The sequence below is a fragment of the Apus apus genome, chromosome Z, assembly GCF_020740795.1.
Source record: "Apus apus isolate bApuApu2 chromosome Z, bApuApu2.pri.cur, whole genome shotgun sequence".
Taxonomy (NCBI): Eukaryota; Metazoa; Chordata; class Aves; order Apodiformes; family Apodidae; genus Apus; species Apus apus.
In genome coordinates, this window is record NC_067312.1 from 19,831,677 (window position 1) to 19,847,291 (window position 15,615).

Sequence of the window (15,615 nt, forward strand, 5' to 3'; positions counted from 1 at the left end):
TCCTCTTGCTGTATGTGTGTCTCTTGGAAGGGGAAATAAGTGGATAGTATTACTCTCCGCCTCTAACTAGCTCTTAATTGTCCTGATTGCTACTGGATGGCCAGGAATAGAAAGTTTGAAAACAATTGTGAAGAAAAGAAGGGAAAGAAGAAACACTCTTCTGAGTGTGAGGGGGTCTTGTGGGGAGAACCTGCTGGATAAAACAAGTGGGATACCAATGCAGCTTGAGTTACCTCTGATACTGTTTTCTTTCGACTGCTTGTGAGATACGCTTATTTGGGGACTTTTCCTCTTGGATGGTAGCCATAAAAGCAGTCATGATACCTAAAGAAGAGAAACCCTGAGAAAGCCAGATTTACCCCTGCCCTGCAAAGGAGATCTGGACTCATTCTCAGAGTAGGGTTTCCTGGTTTTAACAATAAAATTATTTATTTGGCCAAAGTCTTTTGTTTCCTTGCAGGAGGTGTATTGGTGGCTTTTTTCCTTACTCAACAGAGTTAATAAAACTTGTTCTTCAACATTTCTTTAAGCTACAGTGGCTTCCTGGAAAATTCCAGCAGCCTGAGTTCACAGATCTAAAGTTGGTTTTATTTATATTCTTGCCTGGAAAGAAGAAAACCCATATATATTACACTTCATCGTGAATGAATTTTTTTAATTGGCTTGCCTTGTAACTGAGGCTAGCAGAGGTGGGGGAACAAAGATTGTGTTGGAAGAAAAAAGAGAGATGTAAATCAGCCAGCACCATCAATACAATATTTACAAGGTTAGGAGTGACTCAAAATGAAGAAAATCACCTCGAGAGGTTTAGGTATTAATCAGAGATGTGTCTTGCTGGTAAGAGAGAAGTTGGTTAAAATTCAGTAGATCAAAACTAGATACTTCTGAATGCTTAGGACAAATGTTTTTCAGCACCTCACCTGCAAGAAGTGGAATAATTTTATTACAGTTGTACATAGATAGTTGTTTAAGTCTTTTCAGGATTAAAAAACATGGAAATGACTACAAAAAAAGGAGGAAGAATGATTGAAAGTTGTGGACATTTGTAGAATCCATAGCTGATAATTGATTCCATTATACTGGTGGTAATATAGAGAGAGAAAAAGAGAAAAAAACAAACAACAGTCTCGATGTAACAATATCTCTTTGCAGCCATTATAGGGTTGAAGACTGTAAGTGTTATTAGTAATTTGCTATCAGACATGTAGTGAGCAAATTAAGCCTTAGCTCATCCTTATAATCTTCAGGTTTTTTTATGGCTATCGCAATTTGGGGTTACTGGTGGCATATAAAGTTGCTTTGATCTATTAATTTTCTGTTTAAGTCTACAGTCTTGATGCACTTGTCACCGTTTGGCTCAGATTCAACAACAATGCTCTCGATCCCCTCCCCCTCCCACCCAGGCAGGGAATGAGAGAAAAACAGAGAGACTTTACTGGATTGAAAACTAAACTACACAGCTTTAATTAAACTCTAATGATATAAGAAAATATATACAATTATATACAAATGTGTTCAGATATGTGCAAAAGCCTCTTGCCTCTCCCCACCCCCAGCAACTCCCACAGCATCTCCTGAGCTGTGAACAGGCCCAAAAAATTCTGGAGCTGCTGCTGGAGAAAGCGCAGAGTGATGAGGATCAGGAGAGCTTGAGCCTGGGGGTCGATGGTGATGGATGGACGGAGTCCTGCCTGGATGCTGGCCATGGATGGAAGAGAAGGGAAGAAGAAGCAGGAAGGAAGTTGTTTTCTTGATCTCTGACCATCCTCTGAGCTTACGTAGATACATGGAATGGAATATCTCTGGCCAGTTCTGCTGTCTGTCTAGCTCAGCCTCCTGTGGGGGGTGGGGTGTGTGAGTGTGTGTCATAGTGTAGTGTCTGACCCAGCAAAGACATGACCTTGAAGACCCAGCAGTTAGAAAAACATTGCACAGTTATCAGTCTTACTTGGAACACTCTGTTACTAGTTAAAAGAAAGCTCAGTGAAGGAAAAAAAAAATCAGTAAAAGGAAAATTGGCTTCATCCTGGCTCAAACTGAGACACTTCTGCAGAAGCTGGTAACTGGACTGGCCAATGTTTGTTAAATATATTAAAAAATCAATATAATAAACTGCACTGTACTCTTTAATGTCCTGTTTGTGTGACTGAATCCAGGCAGGCAAGTGATGAGAAGGGAAACTGTTCAGTCTTATTAGAGAAAGTTAAACTACTGGGTTTTGTTTATTAGACGGAGCATTTTATATTAAGAACATCAGATGTCTGTGATACAACTTGCTGTTCTTCCCCAAGAAATACCTCCACAGGAACAAAACACTCAAGCTCTAAGCTCCCTGAAAGGTGAAGTTTATATGAGGTTATTACATAATTGATTAGGATACTGATTTTTTTGTTTGTTTTTAAATCTTAGGGAAACAAAAACTGTTTTTATAAAAATGCGCTTTTCTAAAGCTGTCTGGTTTTAACCAAGATACCCTAGATAAGACTGTAACTGTTTCAGGGGAAACAATACTGTGCCCTGGAGGCTCATCTGACTGATAGATGTGGCTAGAAACTGTAGCATGCTGGGAGCTGTAAAGCACAGGAGAAAGCTATAACAAGGCACTTGCACATGCTTGAGTGCCTGATTACTCTTTCTGAATGCAACTAAAGGTTTTTATTAGTATATAGGAAGCAGCATAGCAATGGAGTCTGCCTTATGACTACTGACTTTTAATAAGCCCAGAATAATTAATTATCTTCAGGAAAATATTATAATAAATTTATTTCCTGGGAGGAATTAAAGAATTAAGACAGCATGACCCATGAGCTTTCATTTTATCTTGTTTTAACTCCCTTGAGCCAGAGTCCCTTTTGACTTCTGCTATATATGCCCCTTATCAAGACTACTCAACGTTTTCATATACTCATTCATTAGCCTTTTTTTGTGTCAGTTGTGCCTAATGAGCTTTTCAGCTACAGATGCAAAAGTGTAAATTTGTGTCTTGTGAAGAGTGAAGTACTGGCCTTTCTGGAAAAGTGCATCCTCCTTTCCCAGGGAACAAGAGTAGAGTTTTGTTGTTGCATTGGTTCAGTCTCATCCCAAGGGTGTGTGACTGCTGGAAGAGATGAGGAGCTGGTCTGCATTGACTCTTAATGGCCACAGCAATGAGAACTATTAGTCCCTTGAGACTATTGCAATTTGGATGTCTTGGAAATCACTGGCGCCTTTGACGGCAGCAGCTGTTTTGCTCCTGAAATGTGGTTTCTGGTCAAAATGCTGCCAATCCCTGTCAGAGGAGCTTGGAAGAGGCTCTGGCACTTCCTCAGTGACAAGACACGGCCTTGTGAAGACACTTGCACTATGATAAACATATAAATTAGATGCATAGTAGGAGACTGAAATTTTTCAAGAACAAAATCCCTGGCCATTTGGTGGTGAGAGCAATAGCCACAGGGAGAAATCTTTGGGAAAGCTAAATGTCTTGAGATTGTTCAGGGTTTTCTGAAGAAGTGGGAAACAAGAATTCTCCTTCAGACACTAAGAGAAAAAGAAAATAGAGTTTGTAGAGGATAGAGGACAGTAGTGGGATTCCTGCACTAAGCTGTAGAAGGTCTGGGACAAAATGCCTGCGGATACGGTGGAGGTTTTCAGGAACTGGTTGGACAAGCACCTGCCAGGAGTGCCATCAGTGTCTTCCCCTGAGCAGGCAGAAAGACAGGATGACCTCTTACAATCCCTCACAACCAGAGAGATGAAGTGACCTCTTCTCATCTCTTCCAGCCAAAGAGATAAGATGACTTCTTGTGCTTCTTGTGATTCCTCCTCCTTCCTGCTGTGGGACTTTCCCTGCTCTACCACCCGATAAAGGATCTTGGAGTCTGGAGAAAATGTTCTTTTTCTGCTCCACATCAGTCTAAACAAAATGCCTTTATGTCAGCAAAGGCCTTCTGCTGATTATACCCAGCTAAGAGACCCAAACCAGGCCTGCTGCTCAGGGACACGTGAAAGCAAAACAACAGGTGTGACAGAGGCAGGAGGGATGGGCAACAAGTGATGCATTGCCCCGAATAGTTACCGCCCTAACCTGGGGCTCACGGCTGCCAGTCGGCTCAGGACAGTGACACGGGCAGGACAGGGGGTCACTGGGGTGTAGAAGGGGGCGAGTTCAGCAGGTGGGACCGAGGCCTGCTTGGACATTCCCGCCTGGGACACCCCCTGCTGCTCCTCGGGCTTGCCCTGACACACAGCCTGGCGCCGGGACCCTGCCGGCCGGCGGACCTGCCTGCCCGCCCGGGGGTCCAGCCTGAGCCGTAACGCTGAGCGGGCCGGGCTCTGACCCCGGGAGCACCGGGTCCTTCCCGCAGCCGTCGGGGCCGCAGCTCCCCCCGTTTTGCTGCCGGTTGCCGGGGAAACCAACCGGCTGCGGAGCCGCGAGGGGCTGCCCCCCGAACCCACGGACTTCGGGGCTGTTCTTGCTGCCGCCTCTGCCGCTAGAGAAGCAGCCGCCTCGCCGCGGAGAGTAACAGCTCCGTACATACAAGCCTTCCCTCCTCTCCCCGTTCTTGCACACACAGCGCGACCTCTTTAAGGAGGACGGTGTCGGGCTTCCTCCCTCCTCCCTCCCTCTCCTTTGATCCACAACCCTCTCTCGGAGAGAACATTTGAAGGGCACAGCACTTCTTGCATCACCTCCCTGAAGGACACGTCACGTCCCTGATACAGCCCTGGTAGCCATTTGCCATTTTTACATTTTCCCTAAACCTCACCCCACCGTTTGTGCTGACCCTTAATAAACCGGTTAACTCGTAAACTCAACGTTGATCTCAGTAGCGATTTGTGAGCGTGGTGAGGGTGCATTTAACCTCCGCCCTAAGACACGGTCCCGCAGCGGCCGCTCCTCCGTGAGAGGCAGCGCCACGTGTGACCCTCGGTCTTATTCAACAAACCCTCCAAATCTGGGGCGGGGGAGAAGTCGCGAAAACACCTGACAGCCGGTAGCCCCCCTGGCATCGACTCGGGACACAATCCTACCCTACAGCTCTAACTCCTAAAGCTCCCTGCTGTGAGTGATACGCAGCCTGAGGTACATCCTTCATGTTGCTGGTGAGCAATGTGGGCTTTGAGACTGTGAGCGTGGAATCCTGCAAACATAGGATGTCCAGCAGCAGCAGGGAAGTAAGGAAGCTGTAGGAGACAGATGAAACTTGTAGTTATTGCACCCTATTTGTTGCTCTTTTGGGTAGTTCAGTTGGACAGGACTGGTGAAAAGGCTGTGCTGGTGAATAAGCTCCCAGCAGTCATGGCACTGGGAAGACGTATGTGACTCTTCCTGCCTGAAGAGACTTAGTCCAGCTCCTCCATGTCTCTGGATGGGGTTTTGTTGTGGTCCTTAGGAAGGTAAGGGAAGGAATATCCTTTAAAATATTAATATTTTCAGCCGAGTAAACACAAGTTATCCATGTGCAAAAAAGATGGCTTGCTACTTCGTGTGCTTGTTTTGAAATGTTGCCATTGGCTATTTATTTGCATTCATAGACTCTTAGGCCAAGTAGTGCCTGACCTGAGGAAACAACTCAGCCACCCCCACAGAAGAAAACTGCTCCTCTGAGCAATTCAGAAGCTGGTATTTAGAAAAAAATGTGGAACACAGGATCAATATATGAAATAATTAACTGAAATAATCCCAATGAGAGACACTACAAATAATTTTTCAGGGCTATCTTGACGCACCTGTTTTAGTTTGTTAAGTGCTTGTTAACCTGAAAATCATTTTTTGGCAGATACTTATGACAGAAAGGAAGTGTGTTTACTGCTACTCTATCTGCGGCTGCTCTTTAGACCTAACCAGCTCTTGCTGACAGTAACAGCAGGGTGCCCAATGCCGATAAATGCCGAAAGTTTTAGGTCTTTTTCTGTTCTCTTTTCCTCAGGAAGCAGTTACAAAACAACCCAGGTTAAAACAAGAGGTAATAATTTATCAGGAGGCTTCCTGTCATCTTGGCCAGCCAGGTAGCTGTATGCCATCTTTGGTTTTTAACACTGCTTCTCTCCTTTATTTGCTTTCCTAGGCAGCAATTTCACATGATGTGACCTCTTAAAAGAGTCACAGTCTTGTAAAAACTTGTCTTGTACCTTGGGGAATAGAGTTTTACTTTGCCTCCTTCTCCTCCCTAGGGCTCTAGACATGTATCAGTCAGTGTAAAGTTGAATATTGACTGATACATATTTTCTTGCTAAAGAATGGCATTAGTAGTAGTTGGTATGCTCGCTTCTAGTTCAAACAAGCAAAACATATAAAACAACCAGAGGAATATTTGTGGTTTTTTTTCACATGGTGGATTAGTAAAATCACCAATTCTGGGTGGCCGGAGGGGACTTTTGTGGTCTGATTATGGGCATACATGATTGTGCTCGTCTGACTTGCTGAGTTGCCATCAGGGAGTTACCAACAGCTACCGTCAATAATGAAGGTCTCTCCTGAATGCAGTTCCCACATGCTTCTGGAGTTGGACCACTTGTATCCTCTGGGGAACAGACTGTGTTTCCAGAGAAAGAAAGTTTAAATAGAATTTGCACAGTATATACTAATTAACTGCCCTAGAAAATAAGTTATGACAAAAGCCCATTGGCCTCTGTCAGCCAGAGTGCTGGGAGATGTCCAAGGATTCTCTCCTCGGCACTGCTGCCACCACACCATTCTCATGGCTCCCAGCTTGCAGCGGATGCACAAGGACATTCCTCTGCATGCAAGTCAGCTCTCTGCTTCCAGACAGGCCTCTGCCCATCAGGACTGCCCTCTCATGCTCTCCAATTAATTTTGTTGCTTCCAGGCTTCCTTTACTTTCCCCTATTTCTCTTGGCAGCACAAGGATGTATGCAATTGTGTTTCAGCCCTCTCTAAAAACCTTGTATTTGTAGCTGTGACCTAATCATAGTTTGGTTTGAGGGCTTTATTCGCAGTCTTTTTTGGATCCAGCCTCAAGTGGTTGGTCATTTGGGCAGTGGATTCCCTTATTTGAACTACGCTGTTGCACAAGAGATTTTGTTCTCCCTAAATGGATGAAGGAAGGGTGACTAAGAGGTCTCTCAGCTCTTGCAAAATCTTTTGATTCTCGTGGCTGGAAGGAGTCCTGTATGTATTTACTTTTTATCACAGTACAAGTATAACTAGATTCTCCAACTAATCTGAAATTAAATGTGAGATTAATTCTCCCTTCTGTATATTTTCTTCTGCATAAAATACTTATTTATTACTCCTTTTTAAATAATGAAGATGTTCCATGTATAAAAGACCAGATATTCTTTTTTCCATGAAGGAAAAGTCCTGAATATGGTGATGAAACATGTAATCTCTCACAAATGCTGTTACAACTGCATATGGAGTTCAAGAACAGGGTACGTGTATTTGATGAGTAGTGATGACCTGATTTAGATTTGTATAAGGTTTGCTGAATATGCAAATATATGAAATGGTAACCCAGCCCTATGCCAAAATCTACTGCAGTTTTTGAATTAAGAAGTTTGATGCTGATGACATTTATTTTTTGACTGCAACCACAAAGGAATGGGATTTTCCCATGAAGTTTCTGCTGCTCTGTTGAGACTGCACTCATTACTGATCATGAGATATCACATGTAGAGATGCTTCCTCACACTTTTGTGGTCTGTAGGAAGAGGCAGAACAATATACCTCTGCTAAACCGGTGGTGTGGAATACTTCTAGTGACTAGACCAGCAATATAAAATTTCTATGGTAGCAGCAGAACCTACAGCAAATTTCTGTAATGGAGGGCCCCCACACTATTGTCTATGGCTACAACAACATCTTAGAGAAAATAAAAAAGTAATATAATAAGAGCAATGCACATACAAGATATGAAATCCTCATGGTGCTGTTAGTAGGAAGTGGGTGTAAACATACAGAGCAAACAAAATTCATTGTTGCAAATGTGTAGAGCAACAACATCACTGTTCTGGTGGTGAGTTGTTCTGGGCCAGTTCTATAGTCTTCTACCAAAAAGAAGGTATATTATGGTTTTACATTTAGTGGTGCAGTTGTAAAAGTGATTCAGGAATTTAACTGCAGGAGAAAAAGCAATCTGCATATTAAATAGCAGCTCTGCTTCAAATGAATTTCTAGTCCAGGGAAAGTGTGTGAAATGAAATGTAATACATTTTGGCAATACACTTGCCTTTTGCTAAGGGAGAGTCTTTTTGCCTTTGAAATAAATTGCACATAAAAAAACCTGAACAAACTAGTTCTGATCCAGGTGTGTGCTGAGTGCTTTTTGTCACATGCTCAGTGCCTTCCCCTTCATTACCTTGGACCATCTTCTAATGCCAGGATCTAATTGGTGTGAAACCAGGATGAAATGTAGCTTGGGTTCTTCAATAACCACATCTTTCTTAGTGCTTGCTAAAATTAAGCTTCCCTTTGTAAGCCTTAAGTTAGGCGTTTTCAGTCACAGCTTATTTCTGAAAAGCTTGACCTATATGTATTTATGTGTGTGTATTCATATGCAAATACTTCTTACACATGTTCACACACACACGGATCTTCTAATTATAGAAGATATGTATTTATATCATATGGCATTTATTTCACAACCACCTCTAAATTTATCATTTCCCTGCCTTTTGGCATTTTCGCTCTCCCATACGATTGCCCTGTCCTGTCTGCCTCACCACATATCCAAATTACATTCTGTCTGGCATGTACTGCCCTTTGGGATTTTCTGGACTGAAGCTCTGTCCTAGTTTGTAGACTCACTCTTTCAAATCTTCAGTGATGAATTGTGTCAGGTTTGTGACCTGTTCTTATCTCCTGAGTTGCTTAATCCTGCAAGAAGGACATTTGTGTACTCTCCTTGACCAGCCTTGGGTGGTGAGAAGAATATATCTGAATGGAGAGATTTGCATTGCTGTGATGGTGAAAGTGAATTGTGGTTGTCTTTGTGGTAAAAAGATTTTAGCTGCTTGATATGTCTCTCTCAATTTATTTTATTTTATTTTATTTTAGTTTAGTTTAGTTTTGTTGTGTTCTGTTTTATATTTTATTTTATTATTCCAGTAGTCATGGAACCTCAGGAGCCACATCGCCATGTTAATTAATTCAGATATGGAAACAAGGAAGAAAGCATTTGCTCTCCTCTTTGTTCCTATCAGACTTCGTTTCAAGCTTGTGGAGTGGCACCTCCTGAACGGACTTTGGTTGACTTTGCTCCAGTGAAAGCCTGACCAAAAGCAAATAAATTTTGCTTGGTTTCATCTGAAGAGACCCTGGTTCATTTAACAATCCTTCGAATGCTTTGAGGACTTTTTAGACCTTCTAGCTTGTAATGCATTTAGCATGATTTTGGGACCCCCATCTTCTTACATGGGGAATACTTTCATCCAAGTCCAGCCGAGCACTCTTGTACCTATCCTATTCTAAGTTTGCAAGTAGTTTGACTATGGTTGGTGGGACTATTGTCAGGAAAGAAGCTACAGATGTGCTGCAGGATCAAAACCTTAGTGTGGTTTGGAGATTACTGTTTTCCCACTTAATAAACAGTTTCATTTTGGACTGAGTTTAGCTGGGTTTGTGCTGGTGTTATTTATCTATCTATCTATCTATCTATCTATCTATCTATCTATCTATCTATCTATCTATCTATCTATCATCTATCTATCATCTATCTATCTATATCTACATCTACTCTTTCTGTAATATCTCCTTGCAGAGGGAGTTCCATCAGTTACAACCTATCAGTAGTGTAGTTAATACTTCTAGCAATATTTGCAAATTAATACTGGACAGTTATTTCAGAGACATTTGTATGTTTAATATGTCATGAAGAGGGAAATAACACACAAGAAACCCTCCTGAGCTTGCCTTTTAAGGTCTTTTAGTGGTTGAAAGTTCTTCTGGCTGTTAATTTGCTATATTTTAATCCAACACATGCAGAGCTGAAAGTATAAACACAAGGCCACCCAAGCAATCTTGAGGCACAGTCATTCAATGCAGGCTCTGTCAAGGAAGCAACTGCTGTAGCACAGAGAGGCAAGGCAAAAAATTACTCTTTTTTGTTTATATACCAGTAATGTGAGTTTTAAAGGCTAAATGACTGATAATTCTGCTTGAGCAGCCACATATTTTCACAAGCACTGTGAGGCAAGTCGGGGTGGAAAGGGAAAGAGTATGTTGCTTTTGAGGACAAAAGTGCTACATGAGCTAAACTGTCAGTTCCAGATTTTGTGCTTTTTTATTTAAGGATTTTTAAAGAAAGAAACATGAATTGAGAGGGGAAGTGAATGTAAAGGACAACGATTAACTTTAGGGTGATTTCCTTTTTTAGTAGGCTGTACAGACTGTACAAATGTGTCCTCTTACTCTTTATTTAAGTTTTGTTTAGAGGCATCTGTGCTTTTATATCTTTGAGGTAATTCTGAAGAATATGCCTCTAGTTTTGAGGCAGACTAAATATCTTTGCAAAATATTTAACATGGTGTATTCAGGAGTCACTTGAAGACACCTGTCAAACTAATTTTAATTACAGACAATATGCATGTTCATCATGGAGATCATACTATAGCTCTCAATTGTCCCTTCTGTCTCTGTTTAAAATGTTAGAGGGCTCTTGAATGAAACACTCTTGCCTATTTTCACTCATGTCCCTATAAATTTGGTAGTAATGATTTACCTTTAAAATAAGAGATTGAAATCCATACATGATTAATTATTATTTTGATCACCAAGTCACCAAAATAGAAAAAAAAAAAAAAGAAAACTGAAGAAGCCTATTGCTCCTTTTATAAAAGTGAAATTCTAGTTTCGGAGTTGGTGTATAAGAACTAGAAGTGTTAAAAGCTGTTGTAGTGCATTCAGTGGTAGTACTGGTAGGTGAGACCCCATGTTGTGTCTCAGAATGAAAGAATTTATAATAGTATTGGAAATCAGTTTTTTTCTTGTCAGCAAAGCTGAGATTTTATGTGGAAACTATTTGCCTTTGTAAAATTTTACCGTGACAAGAACTTTGATGTTGCTTCACTGAAAAAAAACCCAACAATCTCAGTAAAACCTAAGTTAGGGGCATTAATTCCTTTTTATAGGCTGAGAGTACTAACCTTAATGCTGAGCACTTTTTCACAAAAATTGTGCAGTGCTTCATTTGTCTAAACCAGTAGAGGCGTCGAGAGGTCTCTGGAAAACTGTGTAATGATTTAGATGAAAAGTCTGTTTTGTCTCATTCAGCAGGAAGTATGCTTATCAGTGCGGCTGTTAAACTGCAAATTTCCTAGGGAGCGCTCTATGTACAAGTTGATGATGTTGATCCATAAAAGCAGGCTCTTAGACATGACTCATAAACTTGTCTGTGATTCTAATGGGCTCTTCAGTTTCAAATAAACGAGTTGTCCAATGAGCTATATAGGCCCCATGGTGCTTTTTTCTACATGCAATGTATGGTGTTAACCCTGTGATAAGTAGTTACATTGCACATGGTGGACAACAGGTCAGTCCTACAGTGACTGGTTCAGGAGTAAATGGTATAGGAGCAGATGCTAATTACAAAGATTATGTTAATTAATAGGAATACATATCTTCCACTTTTTTAGTTCTTTGGCTTTCTGGGGAAATTACCACAGTGTTATAAAAAATAATTTCCCCTATGTACATGCAGTGTGTTGATTAACAGGTTTAATGACTTTCAGTGTTTTTATAGCCTTCTAAAGTCTTATCTGTCTTCCTGGTTTTTGTGCTTTTTCTAGTCATTTAGAAAATCCTGAGAGGAAGACAAAACAAGGGCTTTGAGACACTGAAGTGAGACAGCTGATTAGTCCTAAGGAAGCTTCAAACTAGATAAGCAGACTAGGTCAGATATGTAGTAAGGACAAAGATAAATAATTAAAAAGATCATTCATCCAGGGGTACAAAGCACTTGACTGGAAAATTTATGAAACTCTTTAAAAAGCATGATCAGAAACATTTAGATTAATAAATAGCACAGCTGAAATGTCTGGATATGTTCAGTTTATAGTTTACTCTTGAAAAATGATGAGTTCGCTGAAGTATGAAGTTCTGCAAAGAGTCTTTGTTTATCTTCTGTCATCCCTTTCCTTTCTGTGTGTAGGATTTTTTTTTTCTTTTTGAATAACCTAACCAGTATGTTTGTTTTCAAATTAATGAGCTGCAAAGAATGAGAGATGATAAATTTTTGTTTTGTTTTGTTTTTCCCCCCACAGTGTGCACATACTTTTCAGCAGTTGATCCGTGCTTCTCCACATCATTAATAAAGTGAGTGATTCTGTGGTGTCTTTTCTTCCTCAAACCACACTTCCACACTTCCATTGTTCACTCACTGTGGTTAGGCTGCAACTATTTTTCAAATGTTATTGCTGATATTTTGTCTCCCCTCCCTGCTTTAATGGCAGTGAGTGCAGGAAGTGCCAAGCATCCTTCTCTGCAAATCTGGCTCTTTGGAGTGTATCAAGCAGTAACATGGGCAATGTCTTATCTCACCAGTCTCCTTCCAAATGTACATCAGCAGGATGTCATGTAAAGGCTTTCCTTTGAATCGAAGGAACAAGCAGCATGTACAATTTCACTCCATCTGCTGACGCAGATACTCTACATAATACAAGACTTTTACAAGTCTTTAAAAATCAGGTCTTTCATAAAAACTAGGTAACTTAATTTTTAAAACACCTTTTAATTTGCTAAATATGATTCCTTCCATTTCCTCATCAGCTCTTAATAATCCAGGTTTTTCACACTACAAGATTCTCTTTTGGGCTTTGCACCCCACAGAGATCCTAAAAACAGCTACAAGATAAATCCATTAAAACCAAGAAATAACTCAACTATCCAAAGCTAGAAGGAAAATGTGCCATCAGTGACCTTTATTTGCTGTCTACCAAGATGAATTGTGTATTTTTTTCCTCCCTTGATGACAAACACAACAGGAGTCATTAAAACCTTTGTTGCAGGCAGATTTGTGTTTTGTGCAGAAGATTCATGCCGTGGACAAACTTTAACATATATGTTTTCTAAGGGAGTAACAACCCACACTGAGAACTGTGTCTTGAAAAGACAGCACTCCCACCTCTTCATAACTGACTGTACTTCCCTCAGTGATGTGAGAACTGTTTTGTCTTCATTTGAAAATACAGTGTCTCTGAGAAAGGCATTAGTTGTTTTTGATTGCTATCTGCATGTTTTTTGAGGATTGCCTGGCGCATAACAGTAGATTAGGCAAATTACATTTTTGTTAACTGCAGCAGCATCAGCATCAAATGAGCAACACTTGCCTGACAATCTGTACACATGTGGATGTCTGCATCTGAGCTGGTCACTTTGTGCTCCTTTTGTCATCAGCAGAGGAAAACAAGTACTGAGAAGGCATGGCGACTCCCTAAATCTGAGGTGTGGTTTTTTTGTTTTGTTTTGTTTATGTTTGTTTGTTTGTTTGTTTGTTTTTCATTTGCTGCAGAAGCAGTCAGGGATGCATAGTGCTTTAGGTGTCTAAGTGATGGGCAAATGAATCCCATTCTGCATGTCACTTTAGCACACTCTGATTACTCTAGGAATACTGGAGTTCTTCCACAGACTGCAGTTAACAGAAATGCTTTTGCAGTTTGATATCAGAGTGTTGTTATCTCTTCCATTATAGAAAACCTTTTCAAAACAAAGATTGTAGCAAAAATATAGTTATACACATGGTGTTTTCCCCTGTGTTAGTTGGATTACCAGACACTGTGTCTAACCTGAGTGAGACCTGTTTCTAGGCAAAGGCAAAGCAAACACTTAAAGGCAGCAGTGCTGCCATCATCACTGAGCCATGGTCTTGCGCCCTCATTCGTACAAGCTGGAGAGAAGTGTAGGGGAGCAGGCATGGTTCTGCAGATGGGGAAATGCTGACCCCTTCTCCTCAGGGTTTCCCTACACCCTCCTTCCCAGCCATTCCTATCTTTTACTCCCAAAGTCAAGCTCTTGGCTCATCATTGAGGTGGCAGAACAGGTCTGCTGACAGCAAGCATCTGAATAATTTCTTTGAGAGATGAAACAGCTTTTACACTATTTCCTTCCTGGTGCTATTTCTTAATACTTTTCTGTTTCCCAGTATGTATGTATGAACTTGCAAAGCTTGGGATGTAGCCATTTCTCTGGTCAGTCCAAGGCAGCCTTTTTGTTGCTGTTGCTTTAGGGGATGCTGTTCTCTTTCACTTTATAAAGAATGTAGTTCAATGATAATGTGCATAACTCTTTTCAGATAACTACCCAGACATATGTCAAATGCTTACAAATGGTCTTCAGGACCTTTTGAGCAGATAGGAGTCATAGGATGTTAGAAAGCAGGCCAAAAATGCTTTCTCCTTTGCTCTGCAAACAAGTCAGAGCTTCTGTAAGCTGGCAAGCCTCCTGCTGATAAATGTGACGTGATTCAAATCTGGAAAGGGAGGAATGGCACTTGATTTACAACACTTTTTCTCTATCTGGGCTTGGGTTTGTATTTCACTTGTTTTTTTAAGTTGAAGGAACTCCTAAACTTAAAGAATTCCAAGGACTTTTTATATAGTGTTGTCCTCATGTTTTTTTTCTGACAGCTAAATAAGAATGATGTTAGTAATTTTAAATTATGTCTTATACTTAGTTGTCCTCATTTATTCTTGCTAGAAGTATGCGCATTTCTGAGGCAGATTTCTTGAATGACTCATTGTCGTCTTGGAAGCAAACAAGGTGTAATTCTGGGATCCCTAGTAGAGAGATACTGGCATGAATGATCATGCACTGGACTTTTTGTTGCAGTCCAGGATGAATGGATCTCACCCATTTGGTGGGCTACAATGTATTTACACAGTGTATCCACACTTACCAGTGTTCCTGTAAAAACTTTGTAGTGAGAAAAGGTAAGACAGCTTAATTTACAGAATAAATTGCTCATTGTGTTCTTCTTCCACTTCCCAGCCCAGCAACAGCAGGCAAATTCAACGAGCATACCACTCTCCCCTGCCCTTTATTTCCTTCTTTCATCTATGATAGCTTGGCTTCTTGTTTTATGGGTTTTTTTTCTTTTTTTTTTCTTTTCTTTTTTTTCTTCAACCGGTATTTTCATACATATGTGGTCAGAAGTATTTTGTAGCTCATTAGAGGGAGTGAATTCATTGTGCAGTGTGTCAGGAAGAAAGAGGTGGACAAAAGGATGAAGCAAAAAAAGGTATTGGAATCTCACCTGTACAGGAAGCTCCTGTTTTCTAAGCTACTATAGTGGAGACATATAAAGAAACAGCTGTAGCTTTTTGCCATCTACTCAATGTGCCACATATAGTTTTTATCAGTAGGGAGCTATTATCACAGGTTAAAAACCACACTTTCTTTAAATGGTCTCAAAAAAAAAAGAGAGAAGTATAAGAACACAAAGGTAATTTTCAGCATTCACATACATTTGTATATTTTTCTCTTACTGGGCTGAATTTTTGTGCTTGTAGAAGAGACTCTGTCACATGTCACACTCTGGGCTCCTTGTCCATGCCTGTCAGGGATGATAAGACCTTCCCAGCAGAGCCAAGCCAGCCCACCCAGCCCGGGCAGGATATCTGCTGCTCTGTGCTGATGGTGCTTGTCTTGAGAGCTGTCTGCACTGGCCTGTAGTTTTG